The sequence below is a fragment of the Sapajus apella genome, unplaced genomic scaffold, assembly GCF_009761245.1.
Source record: "Sapajus apella isolate SASKATOON/1434 unplaced genomic scaffold, GSC_monkey_1.0 scaffold178, whole genome shotgun sequence".
NCBI classification, from domain to species: domain Eukaryota; kingdom Metazoa; phylum Chordata; class Mammalia; order Primates; family Cebidae; genus Sapajus; species Sapajus apella.
Window position 1 is genome coordinate 1095263 of NW_022437118.1, and position 12698 is coordinate 1107960.

Consider the following 12698-nt stretch of genomic DNA (forward strand, 5'->3'; position numbering starts at 1 on the left):
TACTATTACAAGTACTGAGACCTTTTATAGAACATAGGCTCAGTGAGCTATGAACATGATTCCTGGTGAATGCAGGGGCCAGGCCCTGCTCTCCTTAACTCCACTCCAATCATTCTCTTGCTTGCCTTTCCTCACAGGGTGATTCTCACTTCTAGCACTCACCCCCCGATTCTGATTCTATAGGGTTTCTGTTATTTTTTTTTTTTAGATGGAGTCTCACTCTGTCACCCAGGCTAGAGTGCAGGGGCATATCTCGGCTCACTGCAACCTCTGCCTCCCAGGTTCAAGTGATTCTCCTGCCTCAGCCTCCTGAGTAGCTGGGACTACATGCTCACACCATCATGCCTGGCCAATCTATAGGTTTTAAAAAGCTCTGCGGGGGATTTCAGTGTGAAGCCATGGCTGAGAACCACTGACCTTGGGGCTCAAGGCCACTCACACTGTGGATGAGTTCCTACATTGCAGAGCTTAGGTAACACTTGGACACAAATGGTTTTACTTTCTCAAACTCTGAAAATCAGTCCCTTGACCCATTCTTCCATTGCCTGCCATGCTCCCTAGTTGCTAACTGCAGGGTCCTTAATTCTCATCTTCCCTGTGTAGATTTCTGATCTATGAACTGCCTGAGTGCTGATACCAGGATAGCTCATAAATTTTCCCAAATTACCAAGCCCTGGCCTCCATTTGTGGCTGTGGCTTAAACATCTAAGATTCTTGCCAAGTACTAATCATTTATTCAACAAATAATTCATCTTGGAACAGTTACTGTTTGCAAGTCACTAAGCTAACCTATATATGGGAATCTATAAGGAAAACGTAAATTAAATAAGGCCTGTTCCCTGAGAAAAGAAGAACAGGGTGAATTCTAGCAGAAGTTGGTTTAATTTTCTGTGGCAGATAAAAGAAATAGAGCAGGACTGGACATACGATAGAAGTTTCTTCTTTATGTGAAAAAGAGGAATTGAGACAATAGTCATTAGTAACCAAAAACACTTCAGATTAGAGAAAGGAGGTACAACGTATACATTGCGTCTATATTTAATTTGAAGTCTAAATATTTTAATTTAAACTCCAAATATGGTGAGGTTTTTTTTGGGGGGGGGTTGTTTATTTCTAGAGACAGGGTCTTGCTCTGTCATCCAGGCTGAAGTGCAGTGGTGCAATCATGCGTCACTGTAACCTCAAAATCATTGGCTCCTACCTCAGTCTCTCAAATTGCTGGAACTACAGGCATGCACCACCATACCTGCCTAATTTTTTAGTTTTATAGATATGGGGTCTCACTACATGGCTGGTCTTGAACTCCTGGCCTCAAGCAATAATCCTACTTCAGTCTCCCAAAGTGCTGAGATTACAGGCTTAAGCCACAGTGTCCAGCCCAAATATGATTTTTTTCAAAAGTGTATAATATCTTTGTGGGTAATTATTCCCAGCTAATATGTGTTATTTTAACACTAGTGTCTACAGAAAAAGTGTGCTTGCCAGAATCATGCATAGTAATCTCTTCTCCTTCTTATCTCTGTTTAGTGTGGTCTGACCACTGCACCACCACTGGCCCATGGGTACCATCATCCACCTGGTGACAGGCAGCTCCTGGACTCTAATGACTGAAACATTACTGAGCTCAGCCCACATGTCTTCACCTTACTGACCTTTAAATGTGTTGCTCTGCACTTGCCCACCTGACACCTGTTTCCCTTTTTCTAGCTGTCTCACTTATCCTCAAGAGAGTTAGGTCCCACCTCAGCCTGCAGTCACACTCTTTTTTTTTTCAGGAAGTATTACTGATCACTGTCTGGTCTGAACCAGGTTCAAGGAACAGGAGGTGGTCCAGGCCATACTGATGAAGACTGTAGGGTTACAGAGAGGACCCAGATGTCTCCCCAGAATGGCCAACATTCCTCTTCTGTGAGGACAGAGAGGAAGCGCTGCTGGCAACAAGGACAGGTTCCTGGATATCTGCATTGAGCAGCCGCCTGAGTTGGCCTGAGCTCAGGGGCAGATGAGCTATTTATCGAAGTGAAAGATGGCTGCAGCTGGAGTTGCTAAAAACAAACCACTCCAGGTTTTATCCACTTCCAAAAACGCTTACCTCTAAGTAGGTCAAAGTGTTCCCAAAGTAGGGCAGTAAAAGAGTGCCAGTCTATCACTCTGACTGAGTTTCAATTTAGGTAAGCTTACAATTGCTAAGCGTCCACTATGAGGGATGGCATTTTAATTCTGCCAATGCCACCTTCCATCCTATGGGCACAAATAGCAGCTGCAGCAGCATGTAGATTCACAGGCAACAATGAAGAGGTTTCCGATGAATAAAATGGAAAGTGAATTTTGTCTTGCTTTAACTCAGGTGAGTTAATTGAAGATTTCCAATAATAGAAAGGATGTGCATCTGCCAATAATGGAATGTGGATAAGGACCTGCTCATCCTTCAACCAGTCCAAATAAATGAGAGGTATTTAGCCCATACATCCCCAGAGAAGACTTCCTCAGTCAAGATGCCTCGCATCAGAACATGACTCTCCATTCCCGTCCTCAGGCCCTCCTGCTAAAGCTTAAGCCAGTTCCCTCTACAGTTCTACATGCTAAGCCTGGTACTTCACATAAGAACTCTGCAGAGGTCCTTGATGCATGATCTGTCCTTCCTTTCTATAAATATTTATTGAGAACTTCTTACATGGCAGCCACTGTTTTAGATGCTGAGGATAGGGCAATGAACACAATAGACGAAATCCCTGTATTTGTAGGGGGGGATTTGCAGAGGAATATTAACAAATATATCAGGTAGTGATAAATGCAATGAAGAAAAGTAAAACAGAGAAGGGAGTATACAGTGTGATGGGAGAGGGTGGGAATTAGGGAAGACCTCTCTAATTAGGTGACATTCAAGCAGAAGGAAGTATGACAGCAAGCCATCCAGGTATCTGAGGATCTGGGATATCTGGTGTGTTCCAGGCAGAGGGAAGAAGAGGTCAGACCCTGAATGAGAGTATGTATGGCTTGGCCAGGCGTGGTGGCTCATGCCTATAATGACAGCACTTTGGGAGGCTAAGGTGGGCGGATCACTTGAGGTCAGGAGTTTGAGACCAGCCTGGGCCAACATGGTGAAACCCCATCTTTTCTAAAAAAAAAAAAAAAAAAAAAAAAGAGTATGTATGGCTTGATGGGTGAATGGCTCAGTCAGGCAGGCTGTTCAGGTGAGTGGTAGACAGAATAACATCCCCTAAAGATGTCCACATCCTCATCCCCAGAACCTATATATATATGTTACCTTATGTTGCAAAAGAGACTTTGCAGATGTGATTCCATTAGGGACCTTGAGGAAGGGGGATTACACTGGATTGTGCTGGTAGGCACAGTGTAATCGTTAAGAGTTCTTAAAAGCAGAGAATCTTTCCCAGTATGGCCTGGGGGAAACATTACGATGGAAGGAGGATCAGAGAGATGCAACCTTGTTGGCTTTGAAGATGGAAAAAGGGAACATAAGCCCAGGAATGTGATGGCCTCTGGAAGCTGAAAAAGGCAAGAAATAGCTTTTCCCTTTGAGCCTCCAAAAAGGAATGCAGTCCTGCTTGCTGACACCGTGATTTTAGCCCATGGAGACTTGTGTTGCACTGTCAAGCCACAGCACAGTACGATAAGTTGGTGTTGTTTGAAGACACCATGTTCATGGTAATTTGTTACAGCAGCAACAGGAAATGAATACATAGGCAATGAATCAGAGAATAGGCTCCAGAAAAGGTATTGTAGAGCCTCTTTGCAGTCACAGAAAGGACTTTGCTTTTACTCAAAGTGAGACAGCAGACACTGAAACATTTTGAACTGAGAAGGGTCTTCAGCCTGGGCTGCCTCCCTGCAGTTGGGGGCAAGCAGTGGCAATCATCTACTTGCCCTCCTGTGTACAAAGGTGAGGAGCCAGACTTCCTGCGGCCTAGAGGACCATGTGGAAAAGTAAGGCAAGTGAGCAGAATCTTAGAATCAGAGATTCTGGCTGGAGCTGGTGGACATGGGGAGAAAACTAGACAACCCAGTCCTACCACAAGGGCAAAGCAAGGGCAGGCTGTTTAATAGCTGCCTATAGTGTAGAGGGCTGGTATTCAGAATGGCAATTAGTAGTAAACAGACTTCTGATGCTTGTTTGCAGGGTTTGGGTTAAGGCTGCAGTTTCACCCCCACATAGATCCTCGGTGAGGAGTTGTTCTCAAGGAGCAAGTGACACAGGGAGGGCAGGGTGGCAGTGAGAGGAGGGTCCTGACCACTCTGTCCTGCCCATTGGCATCAGAATCAGAATCCTGTTGCTGAGAGCTCCTCCAGCTGTGGCCTGCAAGGGCTGCTCCTCAAGGGCTTTGAGGTCCTCCCATTGCTGCCTTCCCTGAGCAGACAGGATGGGCACATCACAGGATGTCCAGACCACTGCCTTTCCTTCTCTTTTCCTCAAGCCAAGTTCAGTGCATGTCATTCCTAGGTCCCTGTATTCTTTTAGGGGGAAAGTGTTTTCAGCTTAGCTAGCTGTAAGCAAGAAAACTGCACCATCTTTCCTATGGGGGAACATTCTGTTTGCTGGGGTAACCTCCTCTCCATCATCTCCAGCTTCTTCTCAGAAAGCACAGTCGATGGCAGCCTTTCTTCTGTGGGATCAAATTCTGAAGCTCTCATTTTAGCTCTGAGCTCTGTCAGCTGGTTCATGTGGCTCCAAAAAGCACATTCAAGCTTCCGCCCGACTTTCCCTCCGGATGATAAGGGGCATCATCATCATGTAGATGTCACAGATTTACTGTGGGCACCAGCAGGCATGAAAACATGCTGTTGAAATTGGCATTTAACATAAGCAAAGTCTCAGCAGGCTGGCTACAAAAAGGAAAAATGCAGGATCTCTGCAGAGGGACCCAGAGAGACCAGCTCCTTCCCTGGACACCTGGGTTTTCCTGCTTCAGTTCTACTTGGAGGCAGCATGACACTGAGTTGTATTTAGAGAAGGATGTGGCCTGGCCTGACATATTCCTGTTTGAGGCTTTGATTCTAAGCCCTTTCATGTCCTAAATAGTATTAGATGGATATAGCCACAGGCAGGACATCTCAACCAGAACAAAGTAGGCCTGAGGCTGTTTTCATGAAACTCTTCTCTGTCCTACTCTTCTTTGACTTAAAGAGTGGTATCCTCATGTACACCCAGCATTCACAGTATCAGCACAGCCTCCATCACCCAGGTCAGCCCATCTCCATAATGGTGTGGTCCTAATGGTACCTTCAGGTACCAGAATTAGTCACAGAAAGAGAATAGGTCATGGAGAGGTGCCAGAGGTACAAGCCAAGGAAAAACTTGAATTTTCGGCTCAAATACATCAGATTTTATCTCAATCCTCTGGGTTAAAGCCAAAAGAAAGTTATGAGAATAAGTCATTATTTCTTGGGAAATCACAGAGCCAGATGGACATGCTGTTGGCGGACTGTGGAAAGGACCCAGGGTAGGTTAGGAATAGAGACTGAGGGAAGGAAGTGGGTTCAGACAGGAGGCTATGCTGGGGCCTCTAAAAATCTATGGAGGTACAGTGGCTCACACTTGTAGTCCCAGCTACTTGGGGGTTGCTGAGGCAGGAGGATCACTTGAACCTGGGAGGTCAAGGCTGCAGTGAGTCCGGATCATGCCACTGCACTTCAGCCTGGGCAACAGAGTGAGACCCTGTCTGCAGGAAAAAAAACAAAAGAAAAGAAAGAAAAACCAAGGGAAACTAGAAAGAGAACCTTGACCCCTTGAACAATCCTGGGGTTGATTCAGGCTGGAAACACCTTGGACTCAGCCCTACAGATGTATAAGAACTCAGACAAAGGGCAGGCAGGGAACTTCACATTAATTGACCACCTTTGGTGGGGCATAACTGGGCTGGAAAGTCTACCTTGTTAGAGTTTAAGTGCTACTAATCAATTTTACAGATTTTTTTAAAATTAGAATTTTTGGAAACGGGGTCTTGCTCCATTGCCTAGGCAGGAGAGCAGTTGTGCAACCACAGCTCACTGCAGCCTTGAACTCTTGTACTCAAGCCATCCTCTCTCCTGTCTCAGCCTCCCAAGTAGCTAGGACTACAGATGTGTGATTATATCTGGCTTATTTCACAGATTTTAAGTGTCTTACCCAAGGTCATCATCTAGCTAGTAGCCAAGATTCAGACTCAGGTCTTGCATCCCAAGACTTTTTTTTGGAAACAGGGTCTCGCTCTGTTACCCAGGCTGGAGGGCAATGGCTCAATCACAGTTCATTGGAGGCTCGACCTCCTGGGCTCAGTGATCCTCTTACCTCAGCCCTCCAAGTATCTGGGACTACAGGCATTCACCACAATGCCCAGCTTTTTAAAACTTTTTCCTAGAGACGGAGTCTCACTCTGTTGCCCAGGCTGGTCTGGAACTCCTGGGCTCAAGTGGTCCTCCTGCCTCAACCTCTGAAAGTGTTGGGATTACAGACCATCTTTTTATAGTCTAGTGCATACCAAGGTAAAGCCGCAGACAACTTTTGTTTTATCCTAAACAGGCTGTGCACATAATAATAAGACCAACCTCACAGTTTAAAAAGCACTTTTACTTAACATTGCCATCCTTGAGCCTCCCAGCAACTCTGTTAGATAGGCATTTTTATCAGCTTCCTTTTGCATAAATGTGGAAGCTAAATCCAGAAAGATTAAGTGACTTTCCATTTAAAATAAGTGGCTTCTCATTCCATACCCTGTCCTCTTCCTGGCCCATCTGATTCCCTGAGAACTAAATTCTCTTCTGTTTTTGCAAAGATTTGCCAGTACCCTTTAAAGGAAAACACAGTAGATTACAATACATTAGGTTGGGCCATTTGAAATAGCTGACATTCAACTTTTTTTTTTTGAAATGGGGTCTCGCTTTGTCACCCAGACTGGAGTGCAGTGGCACAATCTAGGCTCACTGCAACTTCCGCCTTCCTTCCCATTGCAGCCCTTCCCCCACCCCCACCAGCTGGGACCACAGGTGTGTGCCACCATGCCCAGCTAATTTTTTGTATTTTTGGTAGAGAAGGGGTTTCACCATGTTGCCCAGTCTGGCCTAGAACTCCTGAGCTCAAGTGACCCACCTGCCTTGGCCTCCCAAAGTGCTGGGGTTAAAGGTGTGAGCCACTGTAGCCAGTCTCAACCATTTTTACTACAAAAATGGAGATTTCAGGCAGTCCAAACTAATAAATTGGACCTCAAAATGAAGATATTTGTGCTATGATTATCTGCATCAAAAATAGGATACTTTGGCCAGGCACAGTGGCTCATGCCTGTAATCCTAGCATTTTGGGAGGCCAAGGCAGGCAGATTGCTTGAGCTCAGGAGTTCAACACCAGCCTGGGCAACATAGTGAAACCCCATCTCTACAAAAAAATAAAAAAATTAGCTGGGCATGGTGGCAAGCGCCTGTTGTCCCAGCTACTTGCCACTGCATTGCAGCCTGGGCAAGAGTGAGACCCTGTCTCCAAATAAATAAATAAACACAGGATACTTTGGTTAATCCCTTTAGATTAACAAAGGTACCTACTTGATACAGAGAGAAAAAAGCACATTTTTAGAAGTGGAAGGGATCCCAGGGGTAATTCAGGAAGACATGAATAAAAGGTAATAAAAATGCTACTTTAGAAAAAATAGCAATATGAATGACTGTAGGAATAACTAGGAAAAAAAGTCCAGCCTGCAGGGAGTCTCTGAGCGGAAGGCACTTGCCTCTAAGTTCTGTGCCCAAAGAGGACAATAGATCAGGTGTCTGGGAGTAAGAAACCAGGGGATACGCAAAGTCCAAGGGTAAGGATGGACTGTGAAGTTCTCAAATCCAAGGACATCTGAAAGGACTATTAATCCATAAACACAAACAACCATTTTAAACAAGTCAGGATTGAATTTAATTAAAAACAATTTGTTCTGCTCTAAGCATTTAATAAAAGGATTTACAGAGAAATTGCTAGGCTCTTATAGCTTAGGAAAGAAGTGTCTAACATTTTATCTGGAAATTGTATTACTTTCTTCTAGATACAGATCAGAAAGGGAGGGAGAATAAGAATTAGCACTGATGGATTTAAATTGGGGACTTGAACAGGGGAGAACAGGAGGAGAAATGGGTAGAAAGTATATGGATTTCAGTGCTATAGATGAAGAATATTCTAGCCATTACAATTGCACTAAAATCCAACAGGCTTTCTCTAGAAGTAATAAGCTCCCAGTCCCTAGAAGTGCTCAAGTAATGCTTGGCTGGCCACTTGTCAAGGACATTGAGGAAGGGGTTCCTTGTATTAGGAAAGAGAGTGAGCTAGAACACTTTTCACCTGCTTTTCAATTCTAAGATCCCAAGAACCAAAAGAAGCAAATGTTCTCGAGTGAAATTAAATCTAATCAAGAACCGATTTTTATCCGGTTATAAAAAGAGAAGTTTCAACTCGAACTTTTTATAATTCTGAAAAATGTCAAGGAGCTCCTTTTAGAATCTTTCCATCTATCTTTAAGCACACTTTTCTTCAAAAAGTATCAGCACTCAAATAAATTACAATATTTCTTATTCAATGCATTATTTTTGGATTTCAGTTATTCTTATTCAACAGTATTGTAATTTTTAAAAACATTGTACCACACCTTTTCATTGCAAACATACTGTAATTCAGCTATGCTAATATAAAGGAAAATGTCGTGGGCTACTATGGAAACTTGCTCTCACCCTCACTGATCATACTCTCATGTATACTTTTGCTTCTATGAGGAAGTGAGTTCTGAATCTCAAAGGACTACCTCATATCTAGTCAATTACAGATACAATCCTGTAAGAATGAAGTAGGACTGAAGGATCATACTTCAATCCTGCAATTGAGGATTGTATGATGAAGTAGATCAGCAAATTATAATTTATAACATGTCACTTCATACCTGAAATAAATGTTTAGGGAATATTCATCCTCCAATTATTAGCCTCCCATGGTGAAGCCATGTTAGGCATTACAGAATAAATGAAAAACCTGAGGGTCATGCTTCTAATGCAGAATTATACTTAAAAGTAAGAGGGAGAGAGAGACCTTTGGAGGACTCTCCTGGTAGGCAGAGGAGCCTTTAAGTCCCTGGATTTGACAGCAGAAGGGACAAGAAAGGCAGGAAGCCTGAACTTTTTGGTGTTTTGGCTCCTGGCAGCAGAAAGTGCAGGGAACTTCTATCCTGCAGACAGTCTGTTGAACAGGCTGAGCTAGCACCAGGGCTTGGCAGGCCACTATCAGAGCTGGACCAAGCCTGCTGTCCAGAGTGCTTCTTAGAGTCGTTCTGCTCCCCCACCCCCACCGGGGACATCAGAATCTTACTAGTGGCAAGGCATCCACAGGACAAAATTTGTCTCTGATTGTTGCTACTCCTCCTAGAGAGTGGGGCATTTGGGGCCAGAGGTGAGGGAGAGAATGGGAAGGTGGGTATGTGTGACTATAATGGGGCTGATGCTCTTTAGATTCAACTAGACTGGTTAACAAAGGGAGCCAAGTCAGGTGGGAGAAAGAACCAAAGTGCCTGTCTCAAAGGCCTTCAGACTTGGGAGGGTACAGAACAGTGGTAAAGTGAGACATCGAGAGATGGACAGGCAGGGATTCAAATTTAGGCCCACTGCTTGTCAGCTATGTGACTTTGGGCATGTTACCTAATCTCTCTAAGATTCAGTGTCTTTATTTGGAAGATGAGGAAAATATTATTTTTATTAGAATTAAAGCAACCCAGAACCCGGCCCGTGGTAAAGCTCAATAAATGTTAGTTTTTGTCAGTTGGTGCCACACTTAACACAAGTTGACAGTATCAAACTTGCCCAGCATTGCCACGCTGTTGCCCAGCATTCTCAAGCTTTCTCTACTGTTCACTACCACCTTCCACAGCATGGAGAAGCTGTTCCTGGGGCCAGGTAGGTGATAACAGCAGAAATCATCAGGAGGCCCCAAGGGAGAGGACTCCACATGAACAAGCCAGGGGTGCCACGGGCCACTGCCCCTCTCCTCTAGAACATCTGCTTCTGAGGCTCATGGGGGAAGCCTTGGGCTTGGTTTCATAAACAGAGAGGTACTTCCTTACAGCTTCTCCAGACCCTCAGCCCCAGCCAGGGAAGAAAGTACACAGGAAAAGGAACACAGGTGTCCTATATAGCCAGGTACAGAAGAACCAAGACTGGTTATTGGAGTCTGGGGCAGAAGTACCCAGCACTAACACTTTTTAAAAAACCATCCTCACCATTTTTAAGTGCACAGTTCAGGGGCATTAAGTTCATTCACATTGTCATGCAACCAACATCACCATCCGACTCCAGAACATTTTTCGTCTTGCAAAACTGAAACTCTGTACATAACAGGCACTAATTCCCCATTCCCTCCAGCCCCTGACAATCACCATCCTTTCTGCCTCTATAAAGTTGACTACTCAAGGTATCTCATTTAAATGGATCCTATAGTACTTGTCCTTTTGTGTCTGGGTTATTTCACTTATAATGTCCCTGAGATTCATTCATGTTGTAGCATGTGTTAGAATTTCCTTCCTTTTTAAGGCCCAATAATATCCCATTGTATGTATATATTCCATTCACCTGTTGCTGGACACTGGAGTTGCTTTCACCTTTTGACTATTATGAATAATGCTGCTATGAGCATGGGTGTACTAATTTCTGTTTGTGTCCTTGCTTTCAATTCTTTTTGGATACATGCCCAGTTGTTGGATGGCTAGATGAAATGATAATCTTATATTTACTTTTTCAAGGAATCCCATACTGTTTTCCATGGCAGCTGTACCATTTTACATTCCCACCAGCAGTGTACAAAGCTTCCAGTTTCTCCAAATCCTCACCAACACCTGTTATTTTCTATGTGTGTATGTTTGAAACAACAGTCATCCTTTGCAGTGGCATGTCATTGTGGTTTTGGTGATTATTTTTCTAGCAATAATTAACAATGTTGAGTATCTTTTCATGTACTTATTGGTCACCTGTATATCTTCTTCAGAGAAATTTCTGTTTAAGTCCTTTGCCCATTTTTAAATCTATTTTGTTGTTGTTGCTGTTGAGTTGCCAGAGTTCTTTATATAATCTGGATATTAACCCTTAACGCTTCTAATACAGCTTTAAGTATCTCCTAAGCTTGACACCATGGAGGTGCTGAGTCCACAAAGTGTGGTTCTCAACCCTAAGGGAACATCAGAATCACTAAGTAACTTTTTTTTTTTTTTTTTTAGCTGGAGTCTCACTCTGTCACCAGGCTGGAGTGCAATGGTGCGATCTTAGCTCACTGCAACCTCCAATTCCCTGGTTCAAGCAATTCTCCTGCCTCAGCCTCCAAGTAGCTGGGATTAAAGGTGCCTGCCACCACACCCAGCTTGTATTTTTAGCAGAGACAGGGTTTCACCATGTTGGCCAGGATGGTCCCAATCTCCTGACCTCGTGATCCACCCTCCTCGGCCTCCCAAAGTGCTGGGATTACAGGCATGAGCCACCGCGCTTGGCTGCAACGTTTTTTGTTTTGTTTTTTTTCCTGAGACAGGGTCTTGTTCTTTTGCCCAGGTTGGAATGCAGTGGCATGAACACAGCTCACTATAGCCTTGAACACCAGGCTCAAGCAATCCTCCCATTGCAGCCTCCTGAGTAGTTGCAACTACAGGTGCATGCTAATATGCCCAGCTAATTTTTTTTTTTTTTCATGAAGGAACTTTAAAAATATACTGATGTCCACATCCTAAGCAGCTGGATTAATTGTTCTGGGTGGGTATGAGGCACCAGTATTTTTAGAAACCTGCTCCAGATGGTTTCTAAGGTACATCCAGAGTTGGAAAGAAGTGCTACTAAGGCTTGCCTTGGGAGGTGCTGCCTCCACCACCTGCTGCTGTGAAAATGAGAAGAGACTGTGGAAATGTGGGGCTAGCGCTGGAGGGCCCAATCCCAGTGAGAAGCCCTAAGATGTCAGGGTGGCCGTAAAGTATCAGGAAAGGCAGCCCTACCCCAATTGTGTCACACAGCCCCACTCTTTTTCACCAACCCCATCATGAGTGACACCACAGACATATCAGAAGGAAATAACCAACCACTGCTCCCACAGAAGGCAGAGGAGGGAAGGGCAGAGAGGAGCCCCCAACACTACCAGAAGCCCAACAGGTGCTGGGAGCCCTGGTCTGTGCCAGCTTGGCCACAGACTTCCCGGTGGCTTTGGGAGGTCACCTTGCTTTCCTGAGCCTGAGCGTTTTCCTGGAAGAGAGAAGAGCAGGCTAGTGCAGTGGTTCTCAACCCTAACTGCACCTTAGAGTCACCTACAGAACACTTAAAAATACTGAGCCTCAGGCCCTATCCAGAGATTCTGATTCCATTTGTTCTAGAGTGGTCTGGACATTGTCATTTGGAAAAGCTCCCAGATGATTCTCATGTGCAGCCAGGGTTGAGAACCCTGGTCTAGTGGATTATCAAGAACCATCCTGTGGTTCTCTTGTTTCCATTTCTGGGGTGACAGTCATGGCCTGAGCACTCACAAGGTGCTTAGCCATCACACAGTCCCTGCTTCACACAGCCTGTGAGAGTGCTGACTTGGTGCTCTCTGCAAATGCTGAGAGGGTCAGTTCTCTTATAGGAATTGAAAACGGAATTGATTCTAATCTCCCTGACACCAGATGAGACCATTCTGTCCTATTCCACAACCCTCAGAGGAACGTTTTATTCTCAATCTAGTT

The 12698-nt window shown here is 44.5% G+C and overlaps 1 protein-coding gene across 1 annotated transcript in view; it reads right to left on the bottom strand.

Annotated features, from left to right (window-relative positions):
- KALRN (kalirin RhoGEF kinase) overlaps positions 1-12698 on the bottom strand; it is a 602830-nt gene that overhangs the window by 145724 nt on the left and 444408 nt on the right. The window lies entirely within an intron of this gene.